Source organism: Gallus gallus, chromosome 28 (genome assembly GCF_016699485.2).
Source record: "Gallus gallus isolate bGalGal1 chromosome 28, bGalGal1.mat.broiler.GRCg7b, whole genome shotgun sequence".
NCBI classification, from domain to species: Eukaryota; Metazoa; Chordata; class Aves; order Galliformes; family Phasianidae; genus Gallus; species Gallus gallus.
Window position 1 is genome coordinate 5,057,093 of NC_052559.1, and position 20,099 is coordinate 5,077,191.

The 20,099-nt window shown below is 59.5% G+C and overlaps 1 protein-coding gene across 26 annotated transcripts in view; it reads left to right on the forward strand.

Moving 5' to 3' along the window:
* The first annotated feature begins 1,100 nt into the window (after positions 1–1,100).
* Positions 1,101–20,099, forward strand: part of PTPRS (protein tyrosine phosphatase, receptor type S) — a 125,036-nt gene continuing 106,037 nt past the window's right edge. For 21 of the 26 annotated variants that reach the window (XM_040653493.2, XM_015300029.4, XM_040653494.2 and 18 more), the window contains exon 1: positions 16,587–16,639. The gene's annotated coding sequence lies outside the window, so the exon portion shown is untranslated. Of the gene's footprint in view, positions 1,300–15,437; positions 15,526–16,586; positions 16,640–20,099 lie in introns of those variants that run through there. The other 5 variants (XM_040653492.2, XM_040653495.2, NM_001389360.2 and 2 more) reach the window with 2 other exon arrangements.

The window sequence follows — 20,099 nt, forward strand, 5'->3', positions numbered from 1 at the left end:
CTAATTAAAAGTATGTTTGAGAGCTGAATTGCAAATGAATCAATTCCTTCCTAAAAAAATAATTAAATAAAAATTAACAACATCCCGCCAAGCAGGAGCAGAACGGGATGGTTCGTAACTGATATTCACATTTCTCCCCATGTCTGATCAAAGGATGTGATCGCATGACAAATGGGGAATCAGTGTGAAACGTGTAACACCCATTAGGAGCGCAGATGGAGCTGATAGGGGCTGGGAGGGGCAGGGGGGGAGAAGAGGCCCTTCCTTTCCTTCCCCTCTTTTTCCATTCCTATAGAATTCCCCCCCTCTTTTTTTTCCAGACATCCTTTATTTATGTATTTATCCCCCCCCGCCTTTACGTCCATTCTGCCACCCTCAGAGCACCCCTCCACCTCCCCCAGCACCCCCCGCTCGGTGCTCCCCCGCTCTGCCCTCTGTGCTGCTCTCACACGCCCCATTTTTGCCCCCCCCCCCCTTTTTTTTCCCCCCTTTTTTTTGCATTGGAAAATGAGAAACATACAGAACGAGAGCTGTATTCAGCAGGGGAAACAAAACACGAGATTGCATTATAGGGGAGAATGTATTGAAAATAGCAAATGTCAGAAATAGGTAATATTGAATATTGGAAATACGTTAAATATGGCAAACATATAAAACAGGAGAAATATATTGAATAAAATATATTTAATGTGGGGAATACATCGAATGGGAGAAATGCATGGAATAAGGGGACCGCGGTGTGTTATAGCAACGACGCGTTGAACGCGGGAAATACAGCGAATGCCAATCCCTTCTTGAACAAAGGAGATACGTTAAAAGGAGGAACGCTGCAGACGGGACCCGCGGTCCGCCGCCACGACGCCCTTTTCCCGGCCGGGACCCACCCGGCGCCCCGTGACGTCACCGCGGGGCCGCCACGTGCGCGGAGCCGCCCCAATCCCCGCCCCCGCCGCGCGCGGTCCTCGCGGCCGCACCGCCACGTGCTCGGCGCGCGCGCGCGGGCCCCTTAAAGGCGCGGCCCCGCCCCCGGCAGCGCGCCTCGCCCCCGCGGTGACGTCGCCCCCCGCGCCCCCGGAGGGGCCCCGCCCCGCGGTGACGTCAGGCGGCGGCGGCTCGGGGAATGACATCACCTGTGCGAGTGGCCGGCGGCGGGCGGGAGCTCGCGCCGCAGTGTCCCCGCGCCGCGGCCCCAGCGCAGCCGCCGGGCGGAGGGCGGAGGCGAACGAGCGGGAGGAGCGCGGCCGCGGCCCTGGGCGCCCCTCCGCCGGCCGGCATGGCAGCGGGCGGCCGCGCCGCCAGGTACGGGGAGCGGCGTGCGGTGCGGTACGGGGCGCGGTGCGGGGAGGGAGGGCGTTGCGGTGCCGTAACGGGGGACGGGGGGCGGGCGGCTCCCCGGGGGCTCCTTGTGGGGATGGGGGGGGAGGGAGGTGGCGCGGCGGGGGGGCTGCAGCGGGGGGCCTCGGTTGGGAGGGGGCGCGCCGGAGCCCCGGGACCGCGGGTAGGGGTGGGAGCTCCGCCGGCGGGGAGCCGAAGGGGGCGGTCAGCGGCACCGCGGGGGGTTCCTGGGGCGCGTCCGTTCCCCGGCGGGGCTCCGTCGCCGATCCCGGCGCTGCGTTCCGCGCTGCGCTCCGCTCTCCGCGGTGTGCCGCTTCTCCGCCCCCTCGCTGCGCTCCCTCCGCCGCCCCCGATGGTGTCCATTGTCCTCGCGTCCCCTCCGTGCCGCGTCCCACCGCCCGCAGTTCGGGGCTGGCGGTGCCGGCGGGGCGATGCCGCGGCTCGGGGGGGTCCCTTCCCCTGCGGTGGGGGCGGCTGTGCCGTTGCGTTCGGTTATTTTTGCCGTTATCCGCCGCTTTTCCCCTTCCGCGAAGTGCGATCGCTGCGGGCGGACCTCGCGGGTGCGGCTCGGGGGGGGGTCCGGGCGCGGTGCCCGGGGCCGTTTCCCACCCGTTGTGCTGAAATCCGCGGGCGGAGGGCGCCGGGAACGGCCGGTGCGGGGCGGGCGCCTGGCGGGGAGGATCCGCTGTGGCGCTGAGGGAGCGACTGTGGGATAACGGGGGAGCGACGTCCGTTAAGGGGCGATGTGTGGGAGGTGCGGGGACTCGGCCGCCCCCCGGGCAGCGTTTGCAGAAGCGTTTGCTGAGAGGGGGGAGGAAAAGCGTTTTTTCCGTTGGGGTTTTGCCAGCTGGAGAACCCCGCGGGGGCGGTGGGGAGCACGACGGGAGCCTCCAGGGGCCCTCCGGGATGAAAACTTCTGCACCATCTGCAGGGCTTCGGTGCGCGCTCCGTGCCGGCTGTGAGCGCCGCGGTGCCGCCCAGCTCCACTCGGGACATCGCGCGTCCCCAGCAGCGCGGAGCTCAGTCCTGCTCTGGGCGTTGTGTCCACAGCGGCACAACCGCTGGCGTTTGTTTCCTGCTCTGGGCGCTGTGTGTCCCTGGCGGCACAACCGCTGGGATTTGCTCCCTATGAAGTGCGCTCCCGTTGTTGCGTTGCCCGAATGTGGTCCCCCGTGGCAGTGGGGCTGGCCGGTGCTTTTTGGGGCGATGGGCGTCCGCTCCCCTCCTCACCACTCATCCCTGTGTGCGTGGAGCCGCGTGCTGAGCTGTGGAACACCCTCCTGCTGCAGAGCTGGCGATTGGAAGCCGTTAATTGCTCCCTGCCAGACTGACTTCTCCATTAATGAGTTTGCTGGCACTCTCCTCCTCCTTCCTGTGCGTGGTGGTAAGGGCCCATATTTCAAATGGGAAAAGTCATAAATGCTTTGAGGAACGCAGGAGAAGCTTCCAGCTGAAGTGGTGCTGTGTGGTGGGGGGCAGCGGGGAGCTCTGTGTGCCTGGGGGTGGGGAGGGGACACTGAGAGGGGACGCTGGGAGGTGATGGGCCGTGGCCGGGGGCAGTACGGCCTGCAGTCCTCCCTGCCTCATCATCTGGTGTTGGCGTTGCCACCAGGAGATGTGTGTGGGTCCGCCGTGCCTGGGCCCTGTGCTCGCTTTCCCTGTGGTGTTACACAGACTGCTGTGGGTGTCCCCAGTGGCTGTCCTCCCTCACACCCTGCCTGGAGGAAGGCTCTGCCCGCTGCCCAAAAGCTCGAGAGGAGCCTGGGCCGGGCAAATCCCGCAGCAGGGAGATGGGCCTCTTTTCCACAAGGCCCTCAGTGCTGCTGCAGTGCTGGGGCTCACGGCGGGGCTGAGGGCACCGTGCTGGGCTGGGGGGCTCAGCGCAGCACCATCCTGAGAGGCGTTCCCAATTAAGCAGGTGATGATGAAGGAAGCTTTCCATGCTGCCATGGTGGCCATTAAGAGCTGCAGCGCGAGGCAGTGGGCAGGCAGTGTTTGACCCCTTTTTCACACGTGGCCACGTCTGCACTGCTGGGACTCCTTGGAACCTTCTCTGCTCCCAGATGGAGGTGCTCCTTTCTCTGCTCCCCGGTGGAAGTTTTTCCTGTTGCGTTGCAGAGATGACAAAGTTCTGAGTGTGGGATGCGGGGATGAACTGCGGGCAGATCTGAGCTTATGGTAATGAGAGGAGATGCTCGGCTGCATTACGGAGTGCTGCTAAGAAGTTTAATCCACAGCTGCTCAACTTTGAGCTTTAAATTCTTCTTATGCGAGTTGTTAAGAACGTGCATATTATTCATGACTCTTGCCCCAAAAAAGGACAGTCTGTAAATGACTGAAGTTGGCTATCGCTGCCCAAACAGAGCAGATGTTCCCAACTCTGTGCTGTGGGGGATGCTGAGCTGAGGGTTCTGCAGTGCCTGGCAGTGTGGGATGGGGCTGAGGCTCATTGCTGCGCCGCACAGCCCAGCGGTGGTTCCGTGGAGCGGCTGTGCCGTGGCTGCGGTGCTCCTGGCGATAGCGTCACTGCTCACAGCTCCTGGTTTAAAGCTGGGAGCCCCGGGGCCGCAGCTCTCCGCCCAGCTCCCTTCCCGCAGAGCTCGTTGTGCAGTGAGCTGGGACCATTTCAGGGCTGTCTTTGTTAGACCCTTTCTGCTCTTGTCCTCTCTTTCTGAGGGTTTGCTTTGTAACTTGACTGATTTGGCTTTTTCCTTTGGACACCACAGCACAGCTGTGGTGAAATGGTATTTTTCTTTCTTTTCTTTCTTTTCTCCTGTCCTTCACCTCATAAACCCGTGACTTCTGGGTCTGCTCTAGCATAATTCTCTCAAACTTTTCTTTCCCAGCATGGCTGCCATTGGCCTGGCTTTGTAATTAATTGAGCTTGGTGCTTTGCACTTGCAGCCTGCGCTGTCAGATTATTTGCTGCCCATCTGCACAAACCCTCGTGGAGCTGCATGCCCCGCACACGGAGCTCTTTGCGGACAGCCACATCCAGTGCAGCCCCAGCGCCTGGAAAAGGAGCATTGCCCTTCTGACATAACGGTTTTCTTTTAAACTACTTCTAATCCAGGAGGCCTCTTGGCTCCAATCTCCCCATGTGGACCCCCCACTGCTGCCCTGGGCTATCTGGGACTCGCTGTGCTCCTGCACTGGGCTTAGGGCTGCTTTGGAGGTGGGCTGTGTGCAGCATTGTGAGGTTTTGGAGCTGTGTGAGCATCGTGAGCGTCTGCAGCCCCTGCCCTGAGATGTGGTTTTTAGCATTGCCCTCTTCCTAACATCGTTACCCCTCAGGCTGTGGCACTTGGAACATCCTCGCAGAAAGAAGCGTCCATGTTCCCACTCCAGTTCCCTGGCAACACTTGCACTGTTAAGAGCTGCTCTAGGTCAGAAAGCAGATTGTTGTTTGTCTAAACAGGTTTGCAAACCGATCAAATTAAAGTGGGCCAGGCGACCAATATGATGTGAACACCTCAATTGCTTTAACGGCTGCGTAAATCATGGGAGGTCGGGCTGTGGTCAGGCGGGATGGTTTGGGTTTGGAAGCCTGTGGCCATTCCTGCCCAGCTCCTGGGGGCTCCGGCAGGGCTGGCTCTGCGAAGCAGCAGCTGAATCACTTGTTTACAGCCTTGTTTTTTAGGTTATTGCTTTACGTGGTGCTGGCTTACATCAGACCGGTGGGCTGCAGTGTGAGCAGCCCGGATAGCGGTGCCCACAGGCGGGGATGTGGCTGCTGAGTGACTCCTGGCCGTGGGTGGCTGTGGGCGGTGGGTGGCTGTGGGCATTGAGGCTCTGCTGCTCTGTCTCTGTGTCGCTCTCAGAGCCCATCGGTGTTTGCATGGAGCACAGAGCCTGGCGGTGGTCCCGCGGTGCTGCCATCCGTCTGCTGTGCATTTGGGACAGCCGTGGTGCAGCCTGCTGGGCTCCGGTGCAGGAACGTGGCTGGTGCCCCAGTTCTGGGCTGCGAGTTTTATCCAATGTATCAGTTTAAGAGTTTAAGGCCCAGCAGGCAAGCTGGTCTGCTCAGACTCTGGGAATAATTCACTCCCTGAAGTGCTTGCTGCCTTATTCCCGCAGGGTGATGCTTTTCACATCCTGGCTGAGGAATGGGTTGAGGTATGCTGGGTCCCAACTCTGGAGATGCTCCACTGCTGTCTGTGGGCAGTGGGCGCACCGCGCTGCGGTGACGTGGGGCAGCCACGTGCTGGGGGGGGGCAGAAGGCGCAGAGCTGGAGGCAAAGTGCTCCCATCTGCGGGGGAGCGCAGCGCTGCTTCCACTGCTGTGCTGACTGCAAACAGCCATCGTGGACTGCACGTAGCTGGGAGAGAACAATGTGCTGGTGTGTGCATGCCTTTCAGAACGCAATAATCTGTCTCAGGAAAAACAGCAGCCTTGTGTAAAATTCAGCTCGTCGTCTCTTTGTGCTCCTCTGGTCGTATCTTAGCATCTCTGCCTTTGAGCTGACAATTGTTTTCATCTTCATGGCATCCCTGTATTGAAATCAGTGTTGTTAATAATTCCACGGATGCTCTGAGCCCAAAAGGTTCTTTTCTCCAGAGTCTTGAATTATTGCTCCCTGGAGATTCTGCTTCCCTCCATTTTGCTTTTGTGAAGAGAGCAGAGACGGACTACCTGCAAACACGTGTGTGTGCATCACTGCAAAACCTGCGGGAAACGGCCGTATTTCCAGCTGATCTTCAGCTCTGATGTTATCGAGCGTTTGCTCCGGTTCCATGAAGCATGGATGGGTGCTGCCTCTGCCTGACCCGGACCACGGCGTCCCCCCGGCTGCTTTCCTTTGTTTGCTGCACCGCCGGCCGCCGGGCTCTGCCTCCACCCGCACAGCAGCGGGGGCTGAGCGGGGCTTTGTGGGGGCTGAGCGGGGCTTTGTGGGGGCTGAGCGGGGCTTTGTGGGGGCTGAGCGGGGCTTTGTGGGGGCTGAGCGGGGCTTTGCAGCCACCACATGTGGTTCTGAGCCCCGTGCAGGCGAGGCGGGTCGCTCCCCGCTGGGCACACAGGTGGGGCCGTGCTGTCCTTTGTCCACACCACGGGGGCTGCCCGGGCAGAGCGGTGGCCATTTGTGGGCCGGCGGTGCGGGAGCGTTTCCCATGGAGGGCAGTGGGGAGGTTTGGTGCGGACGCACACAAGAGGTGTTTCCTGGCAGCCTGCTGGGTGGGCTGTGGGTTCCGTCAACGAACCATCGTCCCCTGGGAGGACTCCTCTCCCCTCCATGCAGCTCAGTGGGATGTCAGCCTGGGAACAGGGGAAGGTGGGGACCAGACGCCTCAACCCAGCCCCGAGAGCGTTGTGCGGGGCGGTGCTGGTGCTGCCCAGCAGTGAGCTGCGGAGGGCCCAGAGACAAAGGCACGGGGCGCTGCGGAGGGCATCCTGGCGGTACGGCCGTGTTCGGTTCGGGTTTGTGTCCCCCGGTCCCCTTCCTGGGGTGGCACAGCTCTGTCCCCCCGATGTCCGCACTGCCGTCCCGGTGCCGCAGCCCCCGGCCGCCCCCTTCCCTGCGAGTCGCCATTTTATTTTTCTTAAACGTTTATGTATAACCGTACACTAACCTATAAAAATTAGTTTAGGATGGCTGCCAAGAAAATCTCTGCAGTGCCTTGTGGGTAACTCCCTGCGAATTACCATAAAAGCTGTAGTGCTGAGGCTGCTGTGGCAGTTGTGAGGATGCCAGTCATAATGCTCTGTATTTAAAATTCAGGAGAATGTGTAATGCCTTCGTGCCTGGATTGCAGCAGCTCGCGGTGTTTCTGCTGTTCCGTGTGCTGCTCCATCCTCCCTCGCTTTTTAGTGTCTTCTTGCGCTCTTTTGCCTGATTGCGAAGCGCAACAGGTAGCGCAAGGCGGGCTTGCCGCTCTGGGAGGGAGAGTGGTTTCTGATAGCTTCCTCCCAGGAGAGAGGAACCTCCTGCTTCCATTGAGCCAGCAGCAATATTTCACTTAAGGGAAAAGCCGCTCCGTAACCCTTCCCCTCCACATCCTGCGGCGTGCACAAGAGCCTGGACGGCGTCCTGTTTCCGAGGGCGTTCGGTGCTGAGCGTCGGCTGTCAGCATCCAACCTCGCTCCGGTGCCGCACAGCAGTGCTGCTGCTCACAGCGCCCGCGCGTCGCCCTCAGCACTGCTTTGCTGTGCGCATCGGACATGCAAAGTGTTCCTCTTTACCCGCCGCTCTTCTTCCAGAGCAGAAATTGAGGTGATGCAGATCTGCAGAACAGCTTTGGTCGTGGAGCTGCTCCGCTCAGTGCTGATCTGCTCGGAGTGATGGATCTTTTCATTTAAATTTCACTGAAATATAATATTCATCACGGTGTCAGTGTCCCACCTTCATTATAGCTAACTGATAAACATCTCTAATCTGAGAGTGATCTCCCCGCCCTGCCAGAAGCCGCCTGAGGATAATGAATACATTTTTAGAGCTAGGAGAAGGTGTCTCGGGGCTGTGTTTCTGCTCTCCCGCCCTGTCTGTGCATGGGGAATCGCTCGCCTGGCTGATAAATGAGGCAAGAAGCAAATGTGCTTTTCCCAGGGCTGTCAGTGGTGGTTGCACGGAGCTGTTTCTGTGCAGGGCTGTGACACGGCGGTGGCTGGGCTGTAACCTGGTGTCCCTCTTGGTATGTGGCAGGGTTTTCTGCCGTGGGGTTTCTGGAGGTTCCCCTCAAACTGAGCCCTTTGTGCTGTATTTGGGCATAGCGCAGATGGGGCTGTGCCCTGCTGGGCTGCTTCCACTCATAGGTTTGCTCCTGGTCTCATCTGCAGCAAAAGGTGCAGCAATGTCCACGTGCACAGTGAGGCTCGTGCTGCTAACATGGAGCCTTTTACCCTCCTTCCCGTGAAGTGCAGAGCAAAGGAGGCAGCAGGCAGGAGCCGGACCCGACAGTGCTGTGTGGTGCCCAGGAGAGGCCGGGGCTCTTCTCCTCCTCCCAGCACCACTCACAGCGTGATGGCCGCTGCGTCACCAGCTGCCGTGGAGTGTCGTTCGAAGTGCTGCTCGCCTCCTTCCTTCCCACTGGCTGTATGCTGAGGAAGGGCTGCTGTTCGGCAGAGGAGCTCAATGTCTGCCATCCCCACGCCTGCTCCCCGAAGCAAGGGGAACCCTGCAGTGCCAGAGATGGATTTCGTTCATCAGTGCAGCGGTGGTCCTGCATGCACTGCTCCGCTTCCACAGGGAGAGCCATTGGCTGGGAAGGAGCCCGGAGGCTCTGGAGCGGTTCTGGCAGCTCTGCCTTCCTGACCTGCAGCATCAGAACCGGCACCCTGCGTGTCCCCAGCAGCCCTCGCTACAAACTTTACTCCTTGTGCTGCCTTTTCTGCAAAAAGGGCTTTTCCTCTCCCCACATCTCTGCTGCCTCATCTGCATTTGACCCAGAACAAGCTGGATCTTCCTCTGCTTCGGGATTTCCTGTCACCTCTTGCTCTCTGTTGTCCATGTTCTCATACATGCAGTGTGTTTCTGTCCTGCTGCAAAACGTGTCAGTGGGAGGAATGACTCCGTGACTTTGGAACCTGGGATCTGCGTGCCGTTGGGACGCCGCTCACCCGCAGCACCTGGCAGCTCTGCGCCCTGACCGCGTTCTGGGACCTCTGCGCAAAGCCAGGCTGAGGGCAGCTGAGCAGCAGAGGGGTTTCCTGCTGCCTCCTTCCTCCGTGCAACTGAAGGGTTTGTTGTATGACGCTGACAAGAAGACTGATTTCTTCCGGAAGCCCAAAGCACGGCTTGGCACCCTCAGGCCCTGCTGCTGTGCTCCCAGGTGGGACGGAGCGGAGCTGGGTGTGGCACAACCATGGCTGTGTTCCATTCTGCCTTCTGCGCCCCGCAGGGCCGCCCTGAGCTCTGCGGTGTGACCAGGCGGTGTGGGGCCACCGGTGTCCCTCTGCAGCTCCTCCTGTAGGAGGTGACACCGGTGGGTGACCGTGGCACGTCCCGTGGGCTGCAGCACCCTCTGGCAGCGCAACGGTGCGCTGGCCTGAACGGAGCAGTGGGCTGCATGGAAAAGCAAAGAGGTGGGGATGATCTGAAGGGTTTCTTTGAAGTTGGGCTTGAAGCTGCTGGGGCGTGGGCTGACAGCCTCCTTGTTCCCAGCGGGTCCCTTTGTGTGGAGCTGGGGTGGCTCCTGGAGAGCTGCTCCTGACCTTTCCAGCTCTGTGCCCTCAGCTGCCACCGAGTGACACGGTGACATTTCACATCTTGAATGTCCCGAGAATTTCATAAAGGTAGAGCCATCACAAATGAAACACACTGACTTTTGTGTCCGACAAACTGGATTTATTAACCTGGAGCTTCAGCTTTCAGCTTGGGCAGCCCTTCCATGCAGGCAGCCGATGGATGGGGCTGGAAGGTGAGGGGATGCGGGTGGGAGTGGGGCTGCCCACGGTGTGTGGCTGCACAGTGCCCACTTCTGTATCACCCAGAAATGTCCACACTGCATGTGACAGGTAGGAGATGTGCACCGCCAGCCCCTTCCTCCCATCCCTGGGGAGTGGGAAGAACTGTGTGTGCAGGAGGAGGTTATTTCCTCTGCTTTCGTGCTTCTGCTGCAGGGCTCTGGTTTGACTTAATGCTGTTTAACCCCGCTCTGGGGATTGGCATGGAGAGCCCTGGGGAACGGCAAAGCTGCTTTCCCCGCCTTTTTCCTTTATTTCTAAATTAAGAGAAAAGGAAGAAAACAAACAAAGGGGCTCTCTGAGCAAGCGTGGGGAGAGCCTGCTCCCTGCTTTCCTGGGGTCCCTGTGAGGGTAATGCTGGGCTGGTGGGGAGGCTGAGGTCAGAATTCTGCACTCAGAGGGCAGTGAGGCCCCAGCACTGCCCAGAGCTGAGGGTGTCCCATCCCTGGAGGTGCCCATGGCCACGGATGGACCCTGGGCAGCCTGAGCTGGGGGGGCAGCCAGCCCACGGTGGGGTGGGGGGCTTTGAGATGCCTTCCAACGCAACCATGCTGTGATTCTATGAAATGGAAGCCAGGGCCCTGCAGGGCAGTGTGTTCTGTGCAGGCTGCCAGTGTGACTGCGGGCTCGGGAAGGCTGTGGTGCTGCTCATGTGGGACACTCACTGTAACCACAACAAATGGAGATGGTGTTTAATTAAAAAAAAAGGGGGGGGGGGGAGGGTCATCTGTAGGGCCTACAGATGGGGACACCAGAGCTCTTTGTGCAGTTCTTTCTGGTTGTGTGACTTGAGAAGCTCCTTCCCTGAACCCCCAGGATGTCGTCGCTCAGCAGAGCTGCAGGGAGGACATTCTGTGTGTCACTGGGCTGGATGTCCCCAGCCGTCCCTAGCCATCCCCAGGGGATGCGGCCGGCACAGTCCTCACAGCAGCAGAAAGCCCCAGCAGCGTTCCAGCCGATGAGCTCTGGGTTGTGCATCTGCTGCTCTGAGCTGTTCTTCACTGTTGTTGTTCCACAGCCCTGTGGGAAGGCAGAATGTGGATCCTGAATATTCCTGCATATCAGACTGGTTGTGGACAGGAGCGGATCCCCAAACATTGGGGATGTGCTGCAAAGCCCAAAGGTGGACGTTTTCTCTGAGTCAGTGTGCAGTCCCTCTCTGGGCTGGAAGCAGAGCAAAGCTCAGGCACAGCAACAGCAAGCCCAGCAGGGCCACCAGGAGCACAGCTGCCAGAAGGAACCCAATGGCAAAGGGGAAAATGCCTTTATTTGTTCTTCCTATGTCTGAATGTATGTGGGAGCCTTGGGCACGGCTCTAAGCCAGCTCAGAGGAAAGGGCTGAACCCTCTGCCCAAGCTCTGGTGCCATGGTGTGTGGCACGTCCTCCTGGATCCGTCGCCTTGATTTAAGGATTTGATGCATCCTGCTATTTAAAAATAAATAGCTAGTTATTTTGGGCTGGGGAGGCAAACAAATCAACAGGCTGGTGATTTCTTCAATCATCCTGCATGCTGCACAGGGGGAAAATTAATAAAGTACCTGCCGTCCCCAGAAGCTATTTGTTAAAGCCAACGATAACGATGGGCAGAATTGAGTTCTTGCTCATGCCGGATTTGCTCACAATGCTGTGCTCCCTCTGCAAGGCAGCGCCGTTCCTGCCGGCCTCAGGGGAAGCGGGCAGTGAGCTGGGCTGTGCCTGCAGCCTCCACGGCACCTCTCTGTGCTCCACGAGTTGGGGCCCCGTAGGTGTTCGGGGAGCCACCCAAAATCTGCACTGTCTGTGGGACGGCCGTCCCGAGTCACCGCTCCTTTGGCAGCTTTCCAGGGCTTTGCAGAAGTGCTCCTGGTGGAGCTGCCCTGCGTGGTGGTGGCTGTCGGAGAGAGTGTTGCTGGGAGCAGGATGGGGTCCTGCATGGCTGCCCGCCATAGGAGTGATGGTTTTTCAGCACATCTTGGATTTTCTCATCTACAAAATGGGAACACGCAGAGCCGTCCTTCCTTAGGAGCTCAGCACTAAACCCGTGTTGAGTCCAAGAGCTTCTCAGAAGGCGTCAGAACCTGAGAAGACCACACTGTCCCTGGGTGAGAGCGGCCACCTGGGGCTGCTGGGCTGTGGGCTGCTGTGGGTTTGCCCTCCAGAGGTTAATGAGGAGATGTTTGGCTTCATCCTTGAGCTCGTTCAGCAGCAGGGAGGACAGAGGTGGTGTCTGCTGTGCTGCGTTTTGGATTAGTTTGGTTTTTTTTGGTGGTGGTGAATTTTCTCCTCCCCAGCATAATACAGTGCATGGGGCTGCCTGGGTGCCCACGTGGGGAGATCAGCTCCTCCTGCTGACAAACCTTTGCCGGGTGCCCAGCTCGTGGGTGGGTGTGAAAGCAGATCTGCATTTAGGTTGCTGCTGGCAGGGCTTGGGGAGGAACGCGGGGAAAGTCCCTCCGGAGCTCAGTGCTGGGGGAGGAGTGCGGGCGGTGTGAGTGGGGATGGGGTGGATGTGAGGGGTCCGGCAGGAGGCGGCCGTGCAGTGCTGGGAGAGGCTGTGGGGCCGATGTTGAGATACTTAAACCAAGAGCTGATGGGCATTCTGAGCATTTAAATTGAGCGACGGCTGTATTTTTAAGCCACTGGTGTTAAATTGTGTTGGAGTGGAAGGGTGGCCACAGGCGTCTCACTGTGATGAGGCAGCTGCAGCCCCTTGCAGATGGGTTTGTGGGGAGCTCAGGGTTCCCCTGTCCCCATCCCTGTGCGTCGTGCACCACCTTTGTGAGCAGAGCTGGGAAAGAGCACCTGCTGAGCTGAAACCTCTCTGCTCATGGAGGAGCAGAGAGAGCTGGTTTGTGCCACACGCAAGCAGCAGGTTGGATCCCATGCTGTGTCTTTGGCTCCAGATGTCCATCTTAAGGGCGTCAGCTTCAGGGCTGAGCTGCCCCCAGGAGCCCTCACTCATTTGGGGTGCAGGAGAAGCTGTCCCCCCCCACCCTTCCCCCATGGATGGCTGTATGGCGGCTCTGTGCTGGTCCTGTGCTGATGGGGAGTGCGGGCGGATCGGGGCCTTTCCTGGCACAGAAAGGACAAATTAAATAAACATGCTCAAATGCTTAAACATTTGTTTTTTAAATGAGCAGCAGCTTTTTTATATTAAGGGATGCGGATAGGCTGCTGGGGAGCTCTTCAGCAAGTTGTTTTTTTCTTCCTGGTGCCACTTTTCCAGAGCGATTCCTGATTTAAAAACCAAACGCCAAACGCAGGCCAAGTCTGAGCCTCGTTCCTCTGGGGATGGCGGTGGGACGCTGAGCTGTGGGGCCCGTTTGGATGCACGGTGACACCTCGAAGGCAGCAGTACCCGCATGCTGTGCCCCACGGGCGCTGCAGGAAAAGTTCTGCACGCTGCTCACCCGGGTCTGCAAAGTGCAGAAACCTCACAGCCTCCTGTGGGAAGGTTTGGAGCTGCTCTGTGTGGGAACACAGCTCTGCAGCCCTCACGCTGTAGGTTTGGGGATGCCATCCCTTCCATGGGCGCACACTGCGCACCCACAGTGAGCCCTTGGCTCTGTGCCTCTGCTCTTTGCTCTCTTCTTTCGTACATGGCCGGATTCAGGCGGTGTGAGCGCTCCGCTTCTTTGGCACTGCAGGATAAGGAGGTTCAGGTGCTGCTCTATTAGGAGCCAAGATTGCTAAATAGCATCTCTGGGAAGGCCAAATGCAGCCGGATAGACGCTAATGCTTCACATTGACTTTGCTTGAGCCTGGGGTGGTACCCGTGGAGCATCCCGTGAGCGCCATGCAGGGGGAGGTGGGGCTGCTCTGTTCCCCCGCTCTGTGCCCAGCATAACGGCGAGCCGTGCCCATTCTGTTGTTGTTTTGTTTTTCCATATTAAAGGTTTCATAAATGGAATTAAACACTGTGAAACTTAAGGTAATTAAATGTGAAAGCAGAAGGAAAAAAATTGTAAAGCATCCTCTCCAGGAAGCTAATAGGCTCCGTGCCTCCTCATCCTAATGATTTTCATAATCTGGCTGAATGCAGAGATAATGGATCTGATGAACCTTTATGGAGCTAAGTTTAGATTTAATGGGCTCCTTGCTGGGGAGCGGGGTGGGGGACGGCGCAGTCAGAGCGCGTAGGGAGGGAGAGCGGAGCGAGGAGCGGACCTGCACGGCCAGAAGGGTTGTTGGAGGTTTGGAAGCTGCGCTGAGTGCCGCCTCCTTCCCACCTGGAATTCACCTCGGAAATCGCTGTCGGAGCCCACGTGGTTTCCTCCGGCTCAGCTGCCAGCGGGTTCTGCCTTCCTGCACCACCTCTGACCCTCCCCGGGACGAGGAGCTGCAAAGCCGGGATCATCTGCGTTAATCTGGTCTCATTGAGGCGGGATCAGTGAAACCACCTCGCAGATTCACTGTATTACGGAGCAGATTGAGGGACTTAGAGAGCAAATTTAATAAATATCATTTTGATATTACTCGGTGGAAAGGAGACCAAAAGATCTGCTGAGCTGCTGCGGTTGGAGCACCCAATGGAGGGTGGTTCGTGGTGATGTGTGCGGTGTGGGGGTTTGGGGTCCCACGGTGCCTTTGTGTCTCGGGGCTCCCCGTAGTTCCCAGTGGAGTCTTTGCGCTTCTGACGCAGTCGCAGCCCATTAGCAGCTTTCCAGCGGAAAAAGCTGAACTGCTGCAGCAAGCCAAGGGCATGGATGGGGGATGGAACGCCAGCACGGGCCGGCAGCCGGGTGTCCAGGGCTGGGATTACAGGGAAAGGGAGAAAGCGGTGGGAAACCGCAAACCCTCCGTCCAGGGCAAGGCGGTGAGGGAGGCTTCGCTGTGCTGTCTGTGGGTGCTGTGGGTGCTGTGCCCGGCTGTGCAGCTCGCCCAGAGCCTGCAGTGAGAGCAGCTGGGGCTGCTCGGGCTTCGTCCCCGGCGGGACCCCCCCCGCCTGCTGCAGAAACACTCGAGTTAGGAGAAATGTGTGACCTCTTGCTAACCCCCTCCCACTTCTCCTCTCGCTCTGCAAGATGTTAAAAAGAAGGGGGGGGGGGAATGAAAAAAAAAACCCCTCTCTCTGTGGCCAATCCAAGGAGGGCTAGAGCTGGAGACCGTATCATTAAAATGCTAAAAATGAGCGTGCTGAAAACAGACACAATTGGGTATTTAAAGCTCTGAATGAAAAGAGTGTGTGTTAGCCGGCTTGCGGAGAGCTGGTCTCCCAGAGCCGCTGGAAAATATGTGGTCAAGCCCGTGCCATTAACTTTTTGTTTCTGGTTTGTAAAGTAGCTGTGAAATCTGCCGGGGGGGGGGGGGGGGGGGAGGGGGGGAAATGTACCCCACGTCCCTGCCCGCTCTGCTCAGTGCCCGCACGCTCTTTGGCTTTCGCTGTCCCGCTGCAGTCTTCGTCCCACGATGTGCTCACGGATGCGGGCACTCTCTCGGCCCGGGGTCAGCAGGGTCGCACTGTCAGCTCCGCGGCTCGGAGGGGCTGCACGAACCGACCACAAACGAAGGCAGAGTGCACCACCGCCCAGCCGCTGCGGGGCCGCTGCATCATTTGCTTGCAGCTCCTTCACAGCCGGGCGGCTCGGGGTGCTGAGCAGCTGTGCGGAGGGTTTTGGTGCACGCTGCGTGCCCGGTGTGGCACGTGGGGTTGGTTCCGGGCATGTGCACGTACGCAGATTGCCCTCATGTGCATATACGGAGGGACCTGCGTGGGCGCAGAACGCCCCTCAAACGTCTCCTGGGGCAAGGAATGAGCGCCAGGCTGGGCTGGGCTCCAGCGAGCGGGAGCAGATGAATCAGACACGGAACGGTAAAACCAAACCTCGCAAAGCATTAAAAACAACCCGGCTCTGCGAGCTGCCCGCTGCCGCGCAGGGAGCCCCAGCAGACGCAGCGAGGAGGGATTCTGAACCGAGCGGGGATTTTTCGGCCCTTCCCGGCCGTATCGTTTGGCTGCCGGCCCCGAAGGGGAAGTTTCACCCCTCCTCCCGCGGCCTCGGATGTCGGGTTGGCGAGAGAAATCCCATCTGTTTTCAATCTGGATCCTCGCTCCCATGCACTGCGCGTTCCCCCGCCCCGCTCCCCGCGCTGTGCGCGCCCGGCTGAGGCCCCGCTGACGCTTTTTTTCCTCTTTTTCTCCTACAAATGCACGTGGCCTCCTTTGCCCCCCGGCCCCTCCTCCAGGCGGTGCCCCATCCCTGCTCAGCGAAATCCCGACGGCCGCTGCTTTCCAGCTCCGAGCGGTCGAAAAACAGCAAAATATCCCAGCGTTACAAAAAAAAAAAAAAAAAAAAAAAAAAAAAAAGCGTTTGGAGTTGGGGAGGAAAAAAAAAGAAAGAGGGAGGGAAGGAATGCTGTTGTTGTTGTTGTGAGTTTCGCGTTTGGGGGTTTTGTTCGGTTCCAACTCCTCGGGACGATCGGGGAGGACAAGCAGCGTTTTGTTCGTGCGCACAGAGCGGCGCTCCGCGATGGGACCGCAGCGCTGTGCGGGCGGGTCGGACTCAGCGCTGCTGCGCGACCTCCGATTGGAACCGCATTGTCCCGGGCCGGGAATCCGTTCTGCTTGCAGATGGCCGAGCCCAGCGCAGAACAAACGCAGGCGCTCACGGCGGCTCCGTTTTAATTTTTGTTTCTTTCAAAGCGCCGGGAGGTCACAGCCGCCCTCCGCGCACCGCCCGAGCCCCGCGGGCTCTGCAGAACGGCCGCGGGTCGGAACCGCCGTGCGGGACGGAGCACCGCGAGGTCCCCCCGGCATCGCCGCCCCCGAAGGCCCCCCGTGCCCGCGGTCCCCCCTGCCCGGGGCCTCCCGCCCCGCTCCGCTCCCCCGGCCCCGCCCCGGCTCCTCCCCGTCCCTCCGCCCGCGCTCCTCGCGGGGTCGCGGCGCCCGATGGCCCCGAAGGCTCCGGGGACGGCGTTCGCTGCCGGTAAGTGCGCCCGTTCAGTCCCGGAGGGACTCTTTGGTTTACTCTTTCGTCTTCGGAAGGCGCTCCGTCCCTCCGGTGCTCCCCGCGCGGTGCCGCGCCGTTCTCGGCTCCCCTCCTCGGCAAAGCGAGAGGCGAAGCGTGGCGGGGCGCGCAGCTCCGAGGCCTCGCAGCGTGCGGCCGTCCCGCCGCCCACAGGGACCCCTTTGTGTGTGTGTATGCGTGTATATGTGTGTGTGTGCGTATCTGTTTCCCACGCTGCAGACGCCGTTATTTCGTGACGCGCAGCGGCTCTGCCCGGAGCGCCCCTTTCGCACGGCTTCGGGCTCGCGTGTGCGATCGCAGCAACGTGAGACGGGGAAACCGCTCCATTTTGTGCCGGAGCGGCGCGCGTGGAGCGCGGTGAGAAATGGCCGTGTTTCACCCCGCGCCGTGGGCAGGCGGAGCGGCTCCGTGCCGCAGGTAACGCTGACGTCGGGGCTCCGGCTCGGAGCTCGCAGCAGCTGCGCTGACTCAGAGCCGTTAAAGGGACGCAGTAAATGAAATAGAAATGTACGTTATTCGTTGGCAGAAAAACCTCCCGCAGTTAAGGAACAAAATGTAAAGACGAAGCTGATGGCTGCTCAGGATGGAGAGTGGTTTCAGACATTAATGTTGCGGCTCCTCGTCTCTGTGCTCCTTCCCTCCCTGCCCCCAAAAGCAGCGCTCTGCTGAGCGGCCCGGCTCAGGGCTGCTGTGCTGGGAGGAGGCAGCAGCCATCCGCCCACATAGGGGGCTTCTGGGCTCAGCTCAGCACAGAAGGGTGTGCGTTGGGGTCCCTCTGTGTTTGGGTCCCTCTGCATTTGGGGCCGCATTGCCTCGGTGCCATACAGTGCTGACATTTACTGACAGACAGATGCTGTTGGGTTGGGTGGCTGGTTTATTTTTCCACCCAAAAAAGGAGGAGGTGAGAAACGTGTGCTGCTCCAACCATTTGTTTGCCCTCTCTGGTGCAGAGCAGCAGCAGTGTGGGGCTGGGATGGCTCCGCAGCACCGCCCGCTTTTACTTCTGCCCTCAGAGTAAAACCCACGGAGCCCCGCAGCCAAACAGGTGGCGTTGGTGCAAAGGCCTTGGAAGCAGAGAAGGCCCAGTTATGCCTTTGGCTGGGAGGGATGAGCTGCACCTGGGCAGGCGGAGGCACCGCAGGGAGCTGGGCTGGGAGTGCAGGCAGTGCATTACATGGGGCACTGAGTGCCGGCAGAGCGAGCGGCACAGCGCGGGTCGGAGGAGATCCCTCATTGCCCCGAGAGCTGCAGTAGGGCCTGGCACTTCATTATGTTTCGTCGCCTTGATCGCAGCCTTCAAACACCCTCCTTGCCCTCAGTGCTGAGCCTGGCCTGTAGGTACAAATTCTTCCCCGGCGCAGCTATTTCACTAGATTTAATCTCTAAGGAGCGTGCCAGGAAAACAGCCTTGGGGAAACGGCAGTCTGAGAGCTTCCTTGTCTGTGAAACGGGGATAGCGACGCGCAGCTCCTGTCTGTGAAGTGTCTCAGGGCAGCCAAAGGCGCTGAAGCGGCGCTGGTTGGGAGCGCTCAGCCAAGGAGGGCTGAGTTGGCAGCAGTGGGGTCCGAGCAGAGCCCCCACCGCGACTCGTTTGGTGCCGACTGCTGTGCGGCAGTAACGACCGCGTGGTGCTGCTCACCTGGGTTGGATTTAAGCAGCCGCCCGCAGGTGGGCGGTGCTGCATCCCCCATCACTGCCCCGGCTGCGTTCTGCCCTCTTACAGGGATGGGGCACCCGGCGGTGCTCAGCAGGATTCTCAGCAGGGCTTTGCTTTCGGGGCCTGCAGAGACCACAGCGCGTCCCGTGGCACCGGGAAGCGGCAGCTTGTTGTGTTTGAGTGTATTTTGTGCTGCGTTAACGGTGTGAGGAGTGGACTGGTAAAAGCAGGGACTGCAGGAAGTGTGGGGCATCGTTTGTTCAAACGCTGATGGTGGGAGAGCTGTTGGAAGCTCTCCTGGAAGGAGGGCCCTTCCAGCACCGTTCCCTGGGAGCAATCAGCTGTCAGCTGTGCGGAGCCTCAGAGTCAGAGGCACCTGGGGGTGTCGTGGCTGTGGGTGTGCAGGGACAGATGTATGCCGGCTGCCCCTGCAGCCCCTCCATTGTTCCACACACCTTCTGTCACAGCACGGGGTGCTTCGGTCTCCGTGTGCTGAACGATGCCCTTTGCTGTCCGTGTGTGGGGAAGCCGTACTGAGGCCCACATAGAGGTGGTGGCCCCATGCACAGCTTCAGCATCAGCTCACGGCTGCAGGACGGCACCCCCCGATTTCATTTCAGTCCCTGTTTGCAGCGAGCAGCCATCGGCCCATCGCGGCTCTGGGAACGGAGGCCGCCCCTCCCCCCATTTACGGTAATTCTTAAATAGTTCATTTGGGCGTAATGCCCCTTTCTGCCGTTGATTCTCAGTTACAAACAGATTTTCTGATAATGGTACCTGTGGCATTCAGATGGGATCATTATCATAATAGCAGCCGGTATTGTTGCAGAATCGGTATGTGGAATTTATGTGGGATCATTATGATGACAGAAGTAAAACCGTAAATAAAGTGATGCAGTAACAGCAGCACTAAGCCTGGGTGTTCCATTGACAGCAACGGGGGGGACCTCAGGAAAGGTGGGAGGCTCGGAACTGCATCACGATGGGAGGATGGAGCTCGGAACTGTTAAGTGCGCAGCGGGACCCGACGTAGGAGCGGTGTCAGCAGCAGGCTGATCCCAAATGCCAGGCGGGAGAGAAAAGGAAGGAGTCGGTGTGCTGGAGACGGCGCGGAGGGCCCGCAGTGGGGGCTGCCCCCGCTGTGCTCCTTGCTATGAACGCATCCCCGGTGTGGGGGGGGGAGGGTGCTGTCTGAGGGCGGCCCGGCGCTCGGGTTTAGCAGTGCCGATAATCCGGCGGGGCGAGCAGGATCTGCTGGGGGCGGCGGGGAGGGTCGGAGCGCCGAGGGTCCGTGGGGGGGGCCGGGAAGCGCTGTGCGGCAGTTGTGTTTAGACAAAGTCGCCGCTAATGCCGCTCCAGCCGCGGCGCGGGGGGGCAGATGTCTCACCCGGGTTCCGGTTTATTTATTTATTTGTTTAACACCAAATGCCTTTCATTTTTTCCGCCGTGACCCCTGGTTTAAATCCCTGCTCATAGAGGGGGCCTGGAGCCCTCCAGCAGGATGGGGTGCAGCTCGGGGTTTGTCCCCGTGCCCCTCTCGGGAGGTTGCGGGGCCAGAACGCGCTCTTTGCCCACGGGGACGCCGCTGGGCCCGCGGCCGTCGGGCTTTTGATGGCTTTTTGATGGCCGGTGCTGCCTTTGTGGTGGCCATCTGGTGCCAGGATGGCTGCGGGGCTGGGGGGATTAGGGCTGGGGGAGGGCAGGGGTAGGATTTCAGCGCTTGCTGCAGGTAGAGGGAGAGCTGAGGGGATGAGGGGTGGA